The 18784-nt window shown below is 42.2% G+C and overlaps 1 protein-coding gene and 1 non-coding gene across 7 annotated transcripts in view; both read left to right on the top strand.

The window, feature by feature from the left end:
- Positions 1 to 18784, top strand: part of Nfib (nuclear factor I B) — a 398396-nt gene that overhangs the window by 77201 nt on the left and 302411 nt on the right. The window lies entirely within an intron of this gene.
- Trnah-gug (transfer RNA histidin (anticodon GUG)) lies at positions 2347 to 2418 on the top strand. The gene has a single exon. It is a non-coding gene; the product is annotated as a tRNA-His (tRNA).

Raw genomic sequence — 18784 nt, 5'->3', positions numbered from 1 at the left:
CTTAGAAGCCATCCAGTCCAATTACCCTTACTTTTACAGGGAGGGATCGATCAGTGAGCAGCCCAAGGTCAAACAGGAAGAACAGGTGGAGAGTGGACTAGACTTCAGGAAAAGCAAACACCACTTCCGTTTCCCTCCTCATGCCTCCTCTGCCCTGTACAACTGAGCAGATTGCCACTCAGGTGTATTTAAATGGGTATTTGTATTAAAATAGCAAAAGCCAAATGTCAATGCATCCTCTTTAACAGGACACTGTCTGAACTGACAGATGCAGTGGAAGGGAATTGAAAACATTTCCAGGTTGGTTGTGCCACAGAAATCCAACGGAAGACCAGTCCAGCACATGTGGTGATCTACTCTTTGGCCCTTGCTCTTATTTTATAGTCTTTCCAATAGGACTCCATTTCAAAAAATCGTAGAGGTAACGTGAAATGGAAGCTAAGACTGTGGTGGTTAACTTTAGCTGTTGGGAACAAATAGACTGTATATGTATAGCCCAGGGGTCTAAGAGGCTAGCAGAATGGAGATGAACTTCCTTTCCATTGCAAAACAGTCAGCAAAGCTTGGACAATATGGTCCCCAACAACTCCCAAAGACCCAATGGCTGCTTAGTAACTATTGCATACAGTTCAAAACCCGTATTTCTCTCTCCAAGAGTTTGACCCCCAGGGCAAGGACACATGGTTCAGCTGCTCCAAAGAGCTTTTACTTTCTCATTTCAGGATTTCTAGAGCTCTCTTGTCATTTGTCAAGCAATGAATATCGCTCCATGAGCCATCAGCTCCTGAGAGCAGTTGTTCCCACAGCCTGGGACCCTGAGTGAGGAGACACAGCAGGGCCCTGTGATGGCACAAGCAGGGGAAACCGTATCTTGGGCATTGTCGTGTAGTGTATCCCAGACTGACAGACATATGAAATGGTTTACAGCGGCTAATGGAAAGTGTTTATTTAAACTGTGATAACTGACATTTCTACAGTGCTTACCAATGTGACAGGCCTGTTTTAAATATTGACATGTAAATGTTGCCTATCTGCCCTGAGAACAGTACTGTTCGGTAGAAGCCATTGTGATCCCTAAGTAGAAAAGGTACAGAGGTTTCAAAAGTGGTCTCCTCCTCTCTCCAGGTTATTGATGACAAGCCAGAATCCAAACAGAATCGTATTCCATAATTGGTAATATAGGAGTCTTTTTCTGAAAATAGTATTTTCAGGTTGAAACAACCAAACAAAAAGCCACAAAGCTGATCCACCAAAGATTGGGCTTGGGAAACAGTTATTTCCTTTTCACCGAGAGATTTGTTTTGTTCTTTCCCCTCCTGGTGACCTGCTAGGCTTTTCTACCTTTTGCCTTGCTTCTTACACAGACCATTGGGGGCTCAGGAAACTGGGCAAGAATATTCTACAACACCATGGAAAGAAAATGTATCTATGAAAGTATGAAGAAGAGGGAAGCTATAGGTCAGAGAGGAGGGAGTGAGCTTTTGTCTCTGAATCTTACCTCCAGAGACACTCTCCCTCCAGAAATCAGGGAGCCCTTAGCAACCAATCAGCACATTGATTTGGCACTCCACCCACCATGCCAGCCAGCCCCAGCCAGCTGCGCCTAGGTTTCCAAAGCTTAAAAGAGATGGCCCAATAATGACTCATTCTATAGCAACAGACTCTTTTGTAGGCTTTCTTGTAAGGTTCTCGGCCCTTCAAATACCTTGTGGAGATACTATTTTTTTTTTAAACAAGAAAATGTATAATAAGTCTCCCCTGGAAATGTACCCAATTCAACCAGTGAATTGGGGGAAGAGTAGCTTTTGGACCAGTAGGTTTGGAAGGAGCCTTTCCTCATTTGGAATGTATTCTGTTTCTGTGCTAGGAAAAACTAGCCTCTCAGATTCTCTGAATTTCAGAGAATATTTTGTCTCATATATTATTATGGTAGCATTACTAAGCATGTGGAAGTTAAGACAAACGCAGAAAAAAACCAAAGAGACTCCAATTTATGTCATTCAGTGCAGCATAGTAGGTGGCTGGGGCAGTGGGCAGTGCAGCTGGATAAACAGCAGAAACCATATCGGTCTGCCAGCCAGTTTCTATCTACTTTGTTACCTTGATAGCCATTCCTTAGACAGGGAACCCAGTTTCCCCTCTCCTGGGACAACTCTCCCAGTCAGCGCAAAGGCAGAACATGCTGGCCTTGGTGCTGGGCCTCTCAATACAGGAACAGAAACACAGCTCATCTTTGGCACTGACAAGAAAATGTACACACTTAGGCAATAGATGGCAGTGTTTGCACAAATTTTAATATTGCAGTGGCTTTTAAGGGAAGCTTAGTGTTTAGCCTGTCAGTAGCTCGCCGTGATCGTATAGTGGTTAGTACTCTGCGTTGTGGCCGCAGCAACCTCGGTTCGAATCCGAGTCACGGCAGGAATGAGGAGGTTTTTGGAAGAGAGAGAGAGAAAAAAAAATGTGGCCTCATGATGTATGGCACCCAAGCCACATTTTGCAAGCAGACAGAGAATAATGAGCATCAATAAAAGAAGGAACCAGCACAAATACTTTAAACTTTATGAAGATGAAATCACCGGTAGTCGCTTTATTAATGCAGCAATCTTGCTGCAAGTGTGTTGTATGGGGATTTTTTTTATTTGCATTGACGGATAATATGATAAAACTGGAGTGTAGTGGGCATGTAATTATTATTAATTACAACTACTTAAGCTGTGCTTTGAGCAGACTCGTCAAGTCTGCTTGCTTTTGAGCCTTGCCAGGGCTATACAGTAATAACAGCCCTGAATTATTTGGAAAGATGTCAGCAGGAGATGTGGAAATCCTGTTTAACCAGGCATGAATTGTTGTTTGGAGGTTTTTTTTTTTTTTTTTTTTTTTTTTTTTTTTCCAGGATGACAGAGAGAAAATGAACTGTCCCTTATCAGTAATTGCAGGAAACATTTTGTTTCTATGATATGAACTGGCTGTAATTTAACTTTCCTGCATCATTGGACAATGTAAGGAGCCAGTTGTTGTTCAGAATGAAAATCTCTAAAGTGGGCATTTGGGTCTGATAAAGAGCATATTATAAGTAGACAATAGGGCTCAAGCCATAAATAATGTCCATATATGGCAAAACTTTTTTAATGACATTTTCCAAAAGACTGGGGTTTGTATTGTAAGTGGCTAAATGTTGAATTAATGTGGGTGACACGGCTTTAATGGGCTTTTCTCTGGGACTTAAAAACACGTACAATACAGCCTGAAAATGTCAACTGTAAGTGTGTTATAATGAGGTTTTACTGCTCTCTGATTGTAACAGTCATGTTTTAAATAAGGGACCACTAGAAGGTTCTGTATTAATGCCCTGTTGCCTGTCTCCTCCATGACTTAGCAATAGAGTATAAAGTTTATAGACTACCAATTTTTTTTTTTTTGCAAATAAAAATATATAGGGCTGATCAAGTTCTTTCAGAGCCAGTGAGTTCTTGCAAATAGCATTTCAGAAGAATAGAATAAATACCATTTCTCCCTTTTCAAAGCTAGTAGTCACTGTTTGAGTACGAACCTAAAAACATTGGGTTTGAGTACCATGTTATGAAAGCAGGAAAATGTGTTTATTGTCTCCTTTCAACACCATTTCTGACTCTGAAACATCTTCTTCCCTCTACTCCCACACTTTTGCCCACTTCTCCAGAGGCCTCAGGTGTGCCCCGCCTTTTGTGCCTGCCAGGACTAATGTGACTTCAAGATGGTACCAAGCTGCAGTTCCTCCACTAAAACAGGAGCAGCCCATCCTGGGCCCTGTGTATTTCAGTAAGAGACTGTAAGTGTGATGAGCTGCTCATTGGAGGAGAGGTCTTGTGCTCATCAGAATCAGTGGTTGCAAGTGACAGAAACTCGGTCTGTGCACGAGAGAGGCATGAGAGAAGTGTGGCTTTAGGAAACCTCAGGTACTACCAGGGGCCAGGATACTGAGGAGAACCAGAGCATGCTGTTTCCATCTGAATGTTACTATGATTCTATGAAAGTCACCTCTATGTAGCTGGCAATGTGTCCAGCCTGCAGGGGGGACCCCCTCTTTTCCTTTTCCAAAATCCTGAGAAGGATGACATTGGCTTATCCTTAGAGTCCACCAGCCATGTCATGTGGACAGTCATATAACACAAAAGAGAGCCTTTATCAGGAGGCCGGTCTCAGGAGGCAGGTGACAGCCATGGAGCTGCTACCCTCTCTCCCCGCTCCATGGAGAGCATCAACAGCTCTCTTGTCCATTTCCACTAGCCTGTGAGTTTGCCTCTGATGGGGGATGTCCTTCTGTATGCTGTGAATACATGTTTCTTTTATCAGTTGATAAATTGGACAGGCAGGATTTAGCCAGGTGGGAAATCCAAACAGAGTTAGAGAAAGGTAGTAGGCAGAGTCAGAGGGACACCACGTAGCTGCCGAGGCATCAAGAGATCCTGGCATCCATCGCTGGAAAGCCAAGCCCACATGGAGATACACAGATTAATAGAAATAGGTTAATAATTAAGAGAGAGCTAGTCAGTATGAAGCCTGAGCAGCAAGCCAAACAGTTTATACTTAATACATGCCTCTGTGTGTTTATTTGAGATTGAACAGCTATAGGACCAGGTGGAACAGAAACTTCCATCAACATGCCTCCCACACCACTTGCCTGTTCTCTATTGTGCTGTTTACTTTTATACTGCTGTGATAAAAACCATGATCAAGGCAACTTACTGAACAAAGCAATTTTGGGGGCCTATGGTTCCAGAGAGATTAGAGTCCATCATGGCAGGGAAGCATAATAGCAATGGTGGCAAAAAAAAAAAAAAAAAAAAAAAAAAAAAAAAAGCCAGCTAGGAAGAACCATATGAACCAAAAGCAGGAAACAAGGAGAGCCAACTGGGAATGGCACCTGACTTTTGAAACCTCAAAGCTCATCCTGAACCTAACCAAACAGAGCCACCAACTGGGTACTGGGTCTTTAAATGCCGGAGAATATGGCAGACATCTCATTCAAACCACCACAACTGCCTTGTGGTAAATTAAAACAATGGGGGAATAGTAAGAATACAATTAGCCTTGGTCTGACTTTGAACCTAAACTCACAGTTGGAGCAGTTGCCTAAACAGACAACATTTCAAAGTCCCTCTTCTCTGTCTTCACCAGAAGGGGGCCTTCTTGCACTGATGATTGGCTCTCTGCCATTGCAAACTGCCTAAGTGAGCCAAGTTTTCTGGTAGATGGCTAGGAGAATTAAAAGAATAATGTGCCCACAGATCAAAACCACTTAGCACATATGGGAAGGCAATGCCGGGACTAGCAGTTGTACCGCTAGAACACCCACCCTGTCCTTCCATGATGACTTCTTGCCCTCTTGCCCCATATGACCTCCTGTGGCAGAACCCCTTGAGTCAACTTCTGCTAGGTAAAGGGCTCCACATCGGATTTCAGAAATTTAAAATCATATGATACAGTAGACTCCAAACCAAGGGAAGCCCTTTGGGATCCCCGGGGTGGCTGTATCCGTACTCACATTTGCAATCCCTGCTTTCGACTCTTCATGTGGTTTCCATGACTGAACACCATGAAAAATCGATGGTTGCTCTCATCAATGGCTTCTTAACATTAGAGTTCCTTCTTGCTGTTGTGAAAAGGTGTCAAATGTTCACTCTTAAAAACAAATTTATGTCAACTTTGTTTTCAGAAATGTGAAAGCCCAAATTCTGAGAGAAAATGGATTCTTGTCTTTAATGACATTAACATACAGACACTACCTGCTTTATTCTTTATAGAAGCATTTTACAAATATCAAAAAAGACACTATTATTATCTCCGTATTTTCATAATCCGTATTTTACTTTTCAGGGACAGTCTGTATTTTATTTAAAAAAGCCAGTGTTTGCTAGTGAAACAGGTAACTGTGATCTAATGTGTCAAAAACTACCTCTCTAAAATGTCAGCAACAGGTAATTTAAGGGAAAATGAAATTTTAATATTGGTGATGAAACATTTGATACTTGATCCTGTTTGTGGTGAGGTAGCAGCAGCAGCTTTGAAATCTATAGTTTTCGGGGTAGTGGTGGAAAGCAGAGGCAGAAGCAGACAGATCTCTGTTGGTTTGAGGTCAGTCTGGACTACAAAGTGAGTTCCAGGACAGCCAGAGCTACACAGAGAAACCCTGTCTTTAAAAACAAACAAACAAAAAAAAAATCCAAATGACAATAATCATACATTTTAAATTTTTAAAAAAAGAAAAGAAAGGAAAAAGTTATACTTGGTAATTAAGTATTGACATTCTTTTATTATTTTTCCAGGAAGTCAACTACAGTTGACTATATTTGTTTGATTGATGTTAATCTGACTTTTAAAAATGTTTTGTTATTTCTTCCATCATATTCACCACCCTCAGCTCTTCCCAGATCTACCCTTCTACCTTCTTCCTTCATCCACCCAACTGTGTGTGTGTGTGTGTGTGTGTGTGTGTGTGTGTGTGTGTGTAAACCAATCAAGTTATTCTTGGATATGTAGCCTTCCACTGAAACAGTGTGGACAGTGTGGTTGACTCTAGAGAAAACTGCCTCTCCCTTTCCCAGTAGCTTGTGCTTGTCAGTAGGTCCATGGTTGGGGTGGGACTTCATACCAACTCCCCTCTCCATGCTGGGATTTGGTGTCTGAGATGTTGTGTGTGCTGTCACAACCTCAGTGAGTTCGTATGTGTAGCTGCCCTGCTGTGTCTAGAAGAGACTTTTTCCTTGAAGTCATCACTCACTTGGGCTCGTACACTCTTTCTGCCCCCTCTTCCTCAATGAGCTCTGAGCCTTGAGAGGAGGGGCGTGGCATATATGTTAACTCTGAGGGCTGAGCATTCTGCAGTCCTTAATTTCTGTGCCTTTGGGCTGTAATTGTGGTCAAATTAAGAATATATCTTAATTTGCTATGTAACCTAAAACTTTATGTCCCTCATACTGGTCTGTCTGGGTGGTCTATTAGAGTCTGTTCAAACAACACAATAATTTACCTATGTAAACTGTAGTTGGATGCCTGATTAAAGATCCAGAACTACATACACTTGTTTCATTACTACCAGCTGTAGCCAAATGCTCTCTCTTGCTTTCTGTAGTAAGTGCACCTGAGTTATTTCATTGATCCCCATGGTTAATGAGTTGAATAGGGTTTGTATCATATATGTCTTCTATTTCAAAAACAAGGGAAGTTAACATTTACTTTTCTAACCATATCATATGTTGAGCAACCCCAAGTAGTTTCTTGCTTTAAAGTCACTCTCTGTTCTCCAATTATGAAGAATATATTTTAACTTACTTTTGCAAATTAAACCTCACCAATCCATAAAAAAAATGATTTATTAAAACAGGACCTGACAAGCAAGATTTCACTTTTAAAGGTGCAGTGCTGAGGCGCGGAGGTTGTAGCACAGGTGCCCTGAGGCCCAGGGCAAAGTGTAGCAGGAGAGACAGCTGGTGGTGGCTTTGCAAAAATCTAGCACGTATCCAACTGTCGAACTTCAAACTCAAGGATAAGGTGAGAGAAGATAATAAAAGGGTAGGCCATTTGTCCCTCTGCACCTCTGCCACGGGAACCGTGGTCTAGAAAATTCTAAGAGAGCCCCTACCTCTTCTGAGGCATTACTGATAACTAGATGGCTGACAGTATGGAAGGACTTAGAAATGTTGACCTCCAGGAGAGGCAATTCGACAAGAGCTGAATCAGAACGAAAGTGTAAAGAGACCTGGATTAACCCCACCCGTGCCACTCCCACTGCTCCACTTTGAACCCGACCTGTTTATCAGCAAACCAGGTTTGTGTTATCAGCAAACCAGGGATAATAAGATGATTGGAGTTGGCAAGACCGTGCTCTTGCTTTCCTCACTCTCCCAGGAAACTCTTCTGCGTGGTTTGTGTGGACTTCACAGCACTCAAAAGCCGACAACCCATCAACAAAAGGCCTGCCTCTCACTCAGACACGTTGATTGGCAGCGGTTCTGTGACACTCTCTTCCTGCCATTTAACAGCATCGCCTGGGAAAGATGCTTCTTTTCCCTAGTCCCGAGAAAGCTGGGCTGGGAGGCCCCTTTCTCACTATCCAGGATAAACAAAACGTTGCCACTAGATGGCACTGCTTGTCGTTAATCAGAGAGGAGGGACTCCTTTCTGTTCTGGGAGGGAGGGGCGGTTTCTACACACTGCTTGGAGATCTGAGAACCAAACAGACCCCACCTACGAGCTGGGGGAATTCCCTCTACAGGTTGTCTTTATCCAGAGGTGATTTTAAAGGAATATATTGTGTTTGGATGTCAGTGTTCAAAGGCTCCAAGGCAGAAAATTCCATTTCAAAAGCAAGTGTGATTAATGAAGCCACATAAATCCCGCCGAGCTGGAGCCATGTCGGGGATCGCACCACACAAATCAGAGACTCCGAAGCCCCTCTTGCTTTCTCCTGTTCCCGTTCGTAAGTCACCGCAGCACTTGCTCCCTCTTTTCTTCTTTGTCATTTTGTGAACGCACATACCCCCCAAATCCAAAACAGGAGGGATTTTGACCACTGGCTGCAGCTGGCTTCAGGCTCAGGCCTGGCGGTTTCTGCTTTCTTCTTCCTGGAGAGTTCCAAAGATAAGCAGAGGCTGTAAGAAGTCCTTCCTGTCCCACCAGAATCAATTGTGGATCTTCACTTAGCCCAATCTTACTCAGAGACAAGGCTGAGCTGAAGGGTAATGTAGGTCTGCACTAAAAGGGTTTTAGATGAGGTCTTGGGATATTTTTAGAGTGCTTCTGCATGAACTTTATCTCCAAATCTGAGACATTATGTTTCTGTCTCTTCGGAATCCCCCACTTCTACTAGTTACTACACATGTCCCACACTCTCTTTGCGATTCTCCATTCAGCTCTACAACCTTGCTTTTCTGTCATACCTGGTTCACACACCTGCGCCTTCCTGTGCTGGGAGTCCTGTCTGCTGGGTTTTTTTCCAAGAATGACTCCAAGTACAAGGCTATCTAGAACAGGAGCATTGTGCAGTCTAGTTGCTAAGCATTCAAGTCCTAGGGTCAGATGTCTATATTTAAACTACAAGCTGTGATGATATCCTATTTGTACTCTAGCAAATAAAGCTTGCCTGAAGATCAGAAGGCAGAGCTAGCTGCTAGTTAACCACAGAGGTCTGGAGGTCTGGAGGTCTGTAGAGAGACAGGAAGTGATATGACTGGGTAGAGGGAGGGATATAAGGCGGGAGGAGATAGGAGCTTGTTCTGCTTTTGGCTGGGAAGTTGTTGAGGTTAGGTGTGGCTGTGGCTTATTCCTTTGTCTCTGTAATTTCTCAGCATTTACCCCTATATCTTTTATTATTAAGACCTATTAGAACCTGTGCTACCACAGCTAGTTTAAGGGTGACTTTAGGCAAGTTATTTGGTCTCTTCTTGCCTCCCTTTGTACACCTATATGATGTGACTGATAAATACGTCCTACAGAGGCTATGTATGAGCTAGTGAAACAACTCTACAGAGGGCAGAATGAATGAAAATACTCACTATTATCACCATTATTAGAAATTGTATTCTGTGTGTGTGAACAGTGTGTATGTTTTGGCACATGCACCATGACATGGGGATGGAGATTGGAGGACAGCTTTTTGGAGTCACTTCTCTCTTTCCACCTTTATGTGGGCTCCAGAGACAAAATCAGATTTCCCCAGCAAACACCTTTACCTGCTAAGCTTTCTCCATGGCCCAGAATTATTATAATTATTATCCATTATAATATGCTTGGCATAATGGCAAGCAAAGAGGATAAAAGATGGGACAAAATAGACAATATCTTTGCCTTAATAGAAAACTCATCCAGCACTTACAATTGAGTAAAAGATTGCTAAACATATGCACAACCATTTAACCCCTAGCCGGGAACCTAGAGTGGTCTTTACAAAGATAACTACGAAATGTCAGGTGCTCTGGTGCTTGCTTGAAAGAGACAGAAAGGAGGGATACTTGTTCCATTCTTGCAGTATCACCTTAGCTCTGATGCAGTGTGACCTGAAGGAAACTCATCATCATTGTGCAACTTGAGGAACTTGCATGGTCAGGATACATTTGAGTGCCTGTGACATGGCAGAGGCACATATCACAACAGTTAGAGCAGGAAGCAAAAAAGAGACAGAATCCTTTGTGGGTGCTCTCTGAATGTCTAGGGTCCTCTCCAGCCAGAGGAATGGTGAAGAGGGGAGGTAGCCATTCTACCACATCCAGCAGTATGAAATGCATGCAAGCATTGAAAAAGTAAATGTCCCCCTTTTTTTTTTCTACTTTTAAGGAATAAAAAACACCCAGTTTAACCCATGCACTCACTGCAGGGAGCATTGTAATGCTAAACACTGGGCTTTCAAAGAGCTTAAAGTCTATAGGATGAAACAGCCGTGCACTGGGTTATTATCATCCAAACTGTGTCATCTGGAAGGTACAGGAAGAGTCTTGGGAGAACACAGGACCATGACCTACAGAGAGACTCCAGTGGTAGAAGGTGACAAGCATGGAGGATGAACATGGAGGAGAATCATGCCATGGTTGTGATTGTTCTCAAACTATGAACAGAAGGCTCTGTTTTCCCTTTTAGCTGAGTTTAAACTTTTCCCAAGTCACAGTTAAGGAGGAACTGGACTCCTCCTTTGTTCTGCTGGCCACTTTATCTTCAATGTATTTATCCAGGAAAATGCAGAGGGGGAAGCAAATGGCTGAGTAGAGATGAAAACAAGAAAGAGGACACTGCCTGTGAAGAAAGATTGCCATGAACTCTTCAAGCAAACCTTACTTCTTCTCACTTTCTACTTCAATAAGACACGGGTGAATTCCCTGAGATTTAGGGCCCAAGCACATTTCATCCATACATCCATACATCCAAATGAATGTTTATTGAATGTATATTGAGTGTATTAAACTAGGCGATATTCTGTGTGTTGAGGGAAATAATGGTTGAAACTAGGTTTCTGCAGTGAAGTGACTCCCGATAAAATGAAAACCACAACAGTGCATTTAAGCTTTTGTCACAGGTTAGCAGTCCTGCAATTGGGCTCTTACTGTGTCTCCTGAATACCAAAACCAGAAGGCAGCAATGTCTGAAATTCCAAGCTAACACTCACACACAAGAACATACACTTCCTTTCTCTTATTTCGCTTTCCTTTTTCATGAGCCACCATCTTCAGGTGTATCGGCAAATACGTAACTAAATGTCCAGGTAAATTTTAGTCCAGTCCACATATATGCCACATGGCTAATGCTTGAACTTTCCAAATGTAGTTCAGTCTCTATTGTTTTTTTACCCTTTTCCACAATTCACATGGAGTACTGAGTTGGGGCAGGGGAGGGGCAGCAGGATTTACAGATTCTCACAGGCCCAGTGAGTGGGGCACAGGGCACATGCAGCACCATGTTTGTACTCTATCTCACAGCCATGGGCGGCAGATTTTGTGCTCTGGTTTTGCTCTCCTTCCTTTGTTGGGGTCAACTGGCCTATCAAGGCTGCATCCACCTTTCTTAGCCGTCTCAAGGTATTGGAACCACTTGATTCTCCTCCAAGCCATATTCAAAGCCAGGGAAGAACTGTGAAATTGAATTCCAAACATCAACTCTACCTGTCCATACCAGAGGTCTCCTAGGGAGGAACCAGCCACTCTGGCCCCTCCATATTTTACTAGCACTCATCCCTCTTGTATAGACAACAGCCTGGAAGAGGTAATTGGATCCAGTTTGATTAATTCACTTTCCACTTTCCACATTCTCTTCACAATCATCCCACAAATGTCAACAGCACCAAAAATGTTGTTTTCCTCCTACTTCCCCTTCCTATGTAGATATCACTTAAGTAAAATTCTATATGGTCCCAAAAACGTATGGGACCCAGATGCATTGAATTAACAATAAGAGAATTAAAAACAAAATTTGAAAACCCTCCTCCCCCTCTATGAAGCCTGTCCTGCTGAGAAGCCAAGATTCATCTTTCTCCAGCTGCTGGGCCAGTGAACCCCATGGCCCTGGTCCATAAGATACAGCAGTGAACAATGCTTAGAGAAGGAAATTACATTCATATATTTAATATCTGCAAAGAACATACTACTTTTAAGATAATAGAATTGTATTTCTTTGTCCTCTAATTGAGTAGTTTGAGGAATGTGGCTCTGCAGGTTGCCTCTGGGTAAACTGTGGCAAGCTTTTCAAGCTCAAATAGGTTTTGGGAATGCTGAGTTAAACAAAGTTAACTCAGTTTATTTAATGTGAAGCCATCAGAGCCTTTAATATGCTAATGTGTTCTGTGAATTTTGATACGGTGTTTCCCAGATTTATTTGCTCATAGGACACTTGTTTATAACCCCTGGAAGCTGTGATCTACAGAATTCATGAGTGGAAGACCTTGAAGATCTGTTGTCCTTAAATCCTGAATGTGTCCATTTTGGCATTCCTTCCTCATTAAGTAAGCACAGGCAAGCTTCAGAAAAATGTCTACTTCCAATCTATTTCCCGCCTTTTTTTTCACTTCCCCCAGCCTGGGCTTGCTTTCCAACTACAGCTACCATGACATCAGGGTGGCAAGCATGAAGTACCTGGGAGTTAGGCAGTTAATGACTAGAACTTAAAAGACTTTATCTCAAAGCAAACAAACAGGCAGGGAACTCTCCCCCAGCCTTGCCAAATGGAAAAATCAAAGGACCAGATTCCCAAGCTTCTCTGGAAATTCTCTAATGGTAATGCCGACCCGGGTTACTCCTATGAAGGATGGGAAATGGAAGATGGCTCATAGTTAAGGAATGCAAAATAAGGATCTCATGACTTTCGATATAAAAATACATATGGTGTAAGATTACTGCTCAGTTCCCCACAATAAGAAAGAATGCTAATATTCCTTGCATGTGGGAACAAGGAAACCAATATGGGTAGACAGAAAGCCTGGATCAACAGGAACGTTCTGGCCAAACAACTTTGCAGAGAACATAATGATCTTAAAATAGGTTCTGCAAGAGGAACATTACCTAAGGAAAAAAATAATCAAAACCCAAGGGACATGGATGAGTTTCTAGGGAGGACAATGATGGATGAGAGGAAATGACAGGAGAAAGCCATAGACAGCCAGGATAATGGGCCCAGTGACCCTTTTACCTTCCTCAAACTTCTCTTCTGTCCTTGTGTAAATAGGGAAGGCTGACCTGTCACAGAGTAAGAAGTGTGTGTGTGTGTGGATAAAGGCATGAGGGGGTACTTCTCATTCAGCCACATGTGGGTTGAAAACTATAACTCACAACTCACAAAGTAAGAAAAGTCATCCCGTGGCACATATCTCTGTGGAAAGGGGTTTGATTTAAATGTGTGGTGTGGGCATGAGAAAGCATCCCACAGCCCCAGGAAAGCAGCAGGGAGCTGCAGGGTCCCAGAAGGAACTGATTCTCCTGGACATTTTGGGCTTTTGTGTCCGGGAGCAATAAAACATTCTTCGAAATGAAGGCAAATGCTTTTTGTTTCTAACCCTTGCCATTCCTGTCCTTCAGATCTTTCCCAAAATAAAACATGAAGTATGTATTATTTTCCAAGACAAGTATTCTGATGTCCAGTTGGTAACACTCTGGATATAACTGTAAAATACTGCTACTTGGCAAGTGGACATACCTTTTCCTAACAGAAGATTCAGTCAAGGTGGGTAACTGGAACTGGCATTAACCCAGACATCTCTTACAATATGAAGTAAAATTTATTCATACTAAGGTGATTGCTTCTGAAAACCCAGAACTTTGGAAAAGCCTGAGTTCTTCCAGACAAGGCTGACTGTTTGGGCACCATTACTGTCTGTGCCTAACACCCTGCCCACTCTTCTTCCTGTCTACTACTGCTACAACATAAGATGATAGATTAGTGAATCCAGGAGAACAATGCTCTGGACCCCTTTGGCCACAAAGGTAGTCACCTGATTCGATCCAGATCAATTTGGTACTGAATTTTGAGTATGGCCAAATGGCCAAGTCTGAACCAACCAAAATCCCTCCTCCAGATGTCGTGGGTGGAAAATAAGAGGATATCATCTCTTCCAAGACCTTAAAGAGTCTTCCTAAATCTCAGGAGTTTGAGACATATGTTTGTCTCGTGCAAGTGAAAAACTTCCAATAAGTCAAAGACCTTGGAAGATGAGTTTCTTTCTCTGACTGCATAAGGATGTTTACAAAAACCATGTGAGTGCCATACCTGGAACATGTAGTGACATGATTATGGCCTGTTGGGGTAAATAAAGATCAGTCAATGATAGGGAATAACTAGTAAATTTTAAATGTTCACTGTTCTGAAAGATAAAGTAACCCAAGAAGCCTAGTATCTGGGGAAAGGAAGGAAGGTCATATGCAAGCAAAGAGGATGGGTGGAAATTCACCTCATGCTCACAGGTGAAGTTTGGCTTTGCATAGCTGGTGGCCATCTGATTTTAAGATGTCTGTTTTGCTGTTGCTGATGTCAGTCTGTTCATTTGATACTATAAGTGGGATATGATGTCCTTTTGGTACTTTTTATTCTTCATACCAGGGCTTAAGAAATAGCAAATTCATAGTACAAAATTCTATCTAAATAAAATAAAACACTGGATAGGAAAATGGGACAAAGAACTCTTAAGGGGGGGGGGGAAATCAGTTCTAATTCTACTCTGACATCTTTAGAATCCTAAATATATTAAAAGTTCTGACTTAGCCATACATTTCTACTAATTCAAAACTCATGGAATCACTAAAACTTTGGCAGTGGTGTGGTGTGGAGAACATATACTTTTGATAAATGAATGTAGTTGTTTATCAAAAATTAATCTATTCTATAATGCAAATTATCACTGGGCCAACCCTTCTGGGATACCCTTTGCTTTGTTGAAATGTTTCCAACTGTAGTGAGGCCACTGTCCACTGGTTTCTAGCAGGTAATTCACATTTGTCAACTCTCATTTATGTATGGCTATGGTAACTCACATTGAGAGCCCATCCTTCTTATCTTCCTCAGTGGAAGAACTAATCCAATTATCATTTTCATGGCATACACTGCGCATTTGTTGTCTTAAATCCCAGATACCCTTTGAATGGCTTCTTAAATGAATGGCTGTACAATTTATCTTGTGAAAAAACATGCATAGTCTTTGTATTTAGGTACTATAGCTGCTAGCCCTCTCTAGCATTTCTTTACATTTCTAAAGTCATCTTATCTAATAATAATATTGATAATTAGTCTACAAAGCTTTATTGAATCTTCTACATATACCTCAGAATTTGGGAAATAAATGGTCATTTCTCTTGATGTGGTTACTCTGTCTCACAACATATGATAAGAATTGTCATGTAGGAAAAAAAAAAGAATTTATATATCCATGAATTCATATTTAGGAATGCTGCAGTTAGTTCTTGTGTGTGCCAGAGAACCAGTGTCTTTAAATTATATGATAGTGCTCTACAACAAAACAGCTGAAGGCAAGATGTGAAAAAGAAATCAATGCAATTCACTTATAATTAAGACTAAGTTTTAAAAAAAAAAAGAAAAGAAATTGGCTTACTCTCTGTGGCGCTGCTGTTGAACTGTCATCTCCAAGCTTATATAATTAGTGAAAGCATGTTAATTGAATTATGGCAATTAAATCTGCCTTGAGACAAGAGGGTCCCTTCTGATTGAGAAGATTGTGGTGGTGCTGTAGCCATTCTCCCCTGTAGGAAAGTTTGGGGCTCTGCCTCATCTTGCCCCTTAGTAATTCAGCTACCACGATGCAGCCAAATTTGGATTTCTCTGGTGTTAATTATCCACTTTGTGGGTTGTTGGGCCTTGGATTCTTTCTTCCTCTCTACAGGGTTACAGGGTTGACGGCATCAGTGTGTAGGTTGAATCCCAAGAGGCCATGCGATTGACATCTGTGATTTTTTATTAGCACATAGCTTCATCAGAGGAAGATAAGGCAGTGGGAGGAAATGAAAATATTGGGGAAGTTGATGTAGAGAGAGCGATTATCTCCACAGCCCTTTCTTTAATGATGCCATTGTTGATTGAAGTATTGAGAACACACTGAAGCAGAGGTTCGCATGTCTGGGAACTGTAATTATCCAGGTGAACCCCTCTTACAGATGCTGCAGAATGAGAGAGGCACGTGGACCTTAAGGCCTCTCCTTAACCAGTACTAATTAAATTGCCTTGGGAAATTTCCTCCTTCTCTGGAAATACATTTACTCTACAAAAATGAGATCACCACAGTCCTTTTAAATTTCAAAATTCCACTCTTTGGGCCTATTTACAAATTCAGGGCCATGTTTACTACTGGTTTGAATGCGGACCGTGAGCCTCCTGCTCTCAAGTTTTGAGGGTAGAATGTGTGTGGACAAATAGGGCTGGTGGGAAACATAGCTTCTAGAACTGCCTCCCGGATTGGCCTTGAAAAGCAAAGAGCCAAGTTTCTGGATGTGGATCATATATCTAGGTCCCAGAACAGCTTCCCGGGGGAAATTCTCTAAGCAGGGCCACTTACTTCGCTCCACAAAACTCACAGGCTCCCCACAAAACATGGGGCCCTTATTCAAACTACAGAGTTTTAAAATGGTGATGGTAGAGCATTGGACCAAACTCGTCCACGAACTCTGCTTCGTGCGGTTCTGATGTGGATAAATTCCATCTTTCGGGGATGAACAGCAGTGTCCCATGCTCGGGGCTCCCTGAATCTGCAGAGCTTGCTCCAAGTGAGTCTGCTTTTCATTCGGTACAGTTCCCTTCTTGCTTTTTTTTTTTTTTTTAAACAATGTTGCTAGCTGTATAAATATTTTACAGTTCCCCTAAGAAAAGTTTCCAAGGGGCCCATATTGAGGGGGGAAATCTTTGAAAGGATTTTTCCATAGCAATTAAAATCTTTCAAAGCGCCAAGAACTCCCCAGCCCCACTTTTGTACAACAAACCTCTGGGCTTTTTGCACTGTTTGGATGGCTCTGGGTCTGAAAGTAAGCCAGCCTCTTTGTTCAGTGATTTTGTGGGTTTCCGATAGACATTTGGAATTTAAATTCATTAGATACACGGCAGAGCTATGGATGGAACCGGTGGAGGGTTTAGCAACGCTGTGATCAGAAACTCTAGCTCCCATTTCCTGTATCTCATTTACAGGGGTAAAATGACTATAAATCAACCCAAAGCTCATTTTGGCTTCCCAGATGAAGTCGAACGTACACTCTGACTTATGCATATACCATTTTTAGTTAACGCACCAATAAAAATAATTGTGCAAGCCTAAATTTGGAAGTGTTCCCAGGGTTTATGACAAAACTTAATAAAGCCAGGCGCATTGAATGTAATACGGGAATTTTATTGAAATGAAATTAGTCCATCATGTAAGCACCATAGTTTCTTCAGATTTCTTGGACTTCATATGAGAACTCTCGTGGGGACCCTACTGGGGTCCTGCAAAAATTCAAATGCAGTCTGCAGGCGAAGGCTGCAGTGGCTAACATGGCCTGCCCTGATTTGCATGGCAGCAGCCACGCACATCTTCCAACATGACTCTGTAACCCCAGGGTGTAGGCAGCACACAGTCTGTTGTGGTTTCACTCAAAACACGGGAGTCCTAAAGAAATGGGAGTGGGGGTTCATTTGTAGTGCTAGGAACAGCAGCATGTGCCAGCAGCCTATTACATAATTTCTCTGGGGAGCCAGCACAGCCACAGGCAGTATATGTGTCCACGGCCATGTAGTGCAGTTGCTTGCCTATATATATTTAGAGATTGGAGCAGGGTGGGAGGGGGACACACATGAACTGCACGATGCTTTCTTTGGCTTATCAGCAGAGGACACAATAGGTATATCTGTGGAATTTAGGGTCATGGATGGCAGTGCAGAGATGCAGCAATTTGAAGAAAGAACTTTGCTTCTGATATGGTGTTTTGTTTACAGTAGCTGTTCTGCTTCAATAATCACATAAACACATCCTGGGGTGCTTGTTTAAAAAGCAATGAAAACAAACCACCTGAACTCCAGTTTAAAATACTTCATCTCCTAGCTATTCTATCCACAGGAAGACCCAGGAATCAGTTCGATAACTACCTCAATCGGGTTGGTTATCAATAGCAACAAACTTCAATGCATTTAATAAAAGTGGGGGTTGATGAATTTGTTTCTGTACTTTTGAGATAGGGTCTTTCTATCTAACCCAGGCTGGTCTCAAATTCATGACCATCTTGCCTCATCCTCCAAAGCTCTGCTATTGCAAGCACGTGTATGGCCAGCAAATTGTTCTTTTTAAGGGGAGTTATGTGTTAGACCTGCAGGGTGCTTTTCTAAGTTTGGACCAATCTCTAAGTAGTTTTGTACCCTGCTCAAAAAAACTCAGGGGCAAGTATGTTGGGTTCATTTCATAGTCTGTACTGGTGCAGAGTTATCATCCTGAGGTCTATACAAATCCTTTCTTTCTGAAATCTAAGTTTGTCCCCCTGTGCCCCTTTTAGAATGGAGACCGCTTGAGAGTGGTGTTGCTGCTAACGAGCCTGTATCATTTGAAGGGAGATTAGAATTATTTCTTTACTAGTCTGTGGGGTAGGCAGCTTTGTTCATGGCTCAGGGGCCACTTTCCAAACTAGTAGGTCCAAGGATGGCTGAATTAGGCCTGCACTTTCTCCAGAGCATACTGGTGTGCCCCTGGGAATTTAGAGGGCTACTTTTGGACACTGACATCACCCTTGCCATGGTTCAAATAGAACATGTCATTCTCCCTTTTACTTTCTTTTAGCCTGGTTCGTTCCATCTTGCCTGTGATTTGTAC

This window comes from Phodopus roborovskii, unplaced genomic scaffold, assembly GCF_943737965.1.
Source record: "Phodopus roborovskii unplaced genomic scaffold, PHOROB, whole genome shotgun sequence".
Taxonomy (NCBI): domain Eukaryota; kingdom Metazoa; phylum Chordata; class Mammalia; order Rodentia; family Cricetidae; genus Phodopus; species Phodopus roborovskii.
This window is presented reverse-complemented; position numbering and strand designations above follow the sequence as displayed.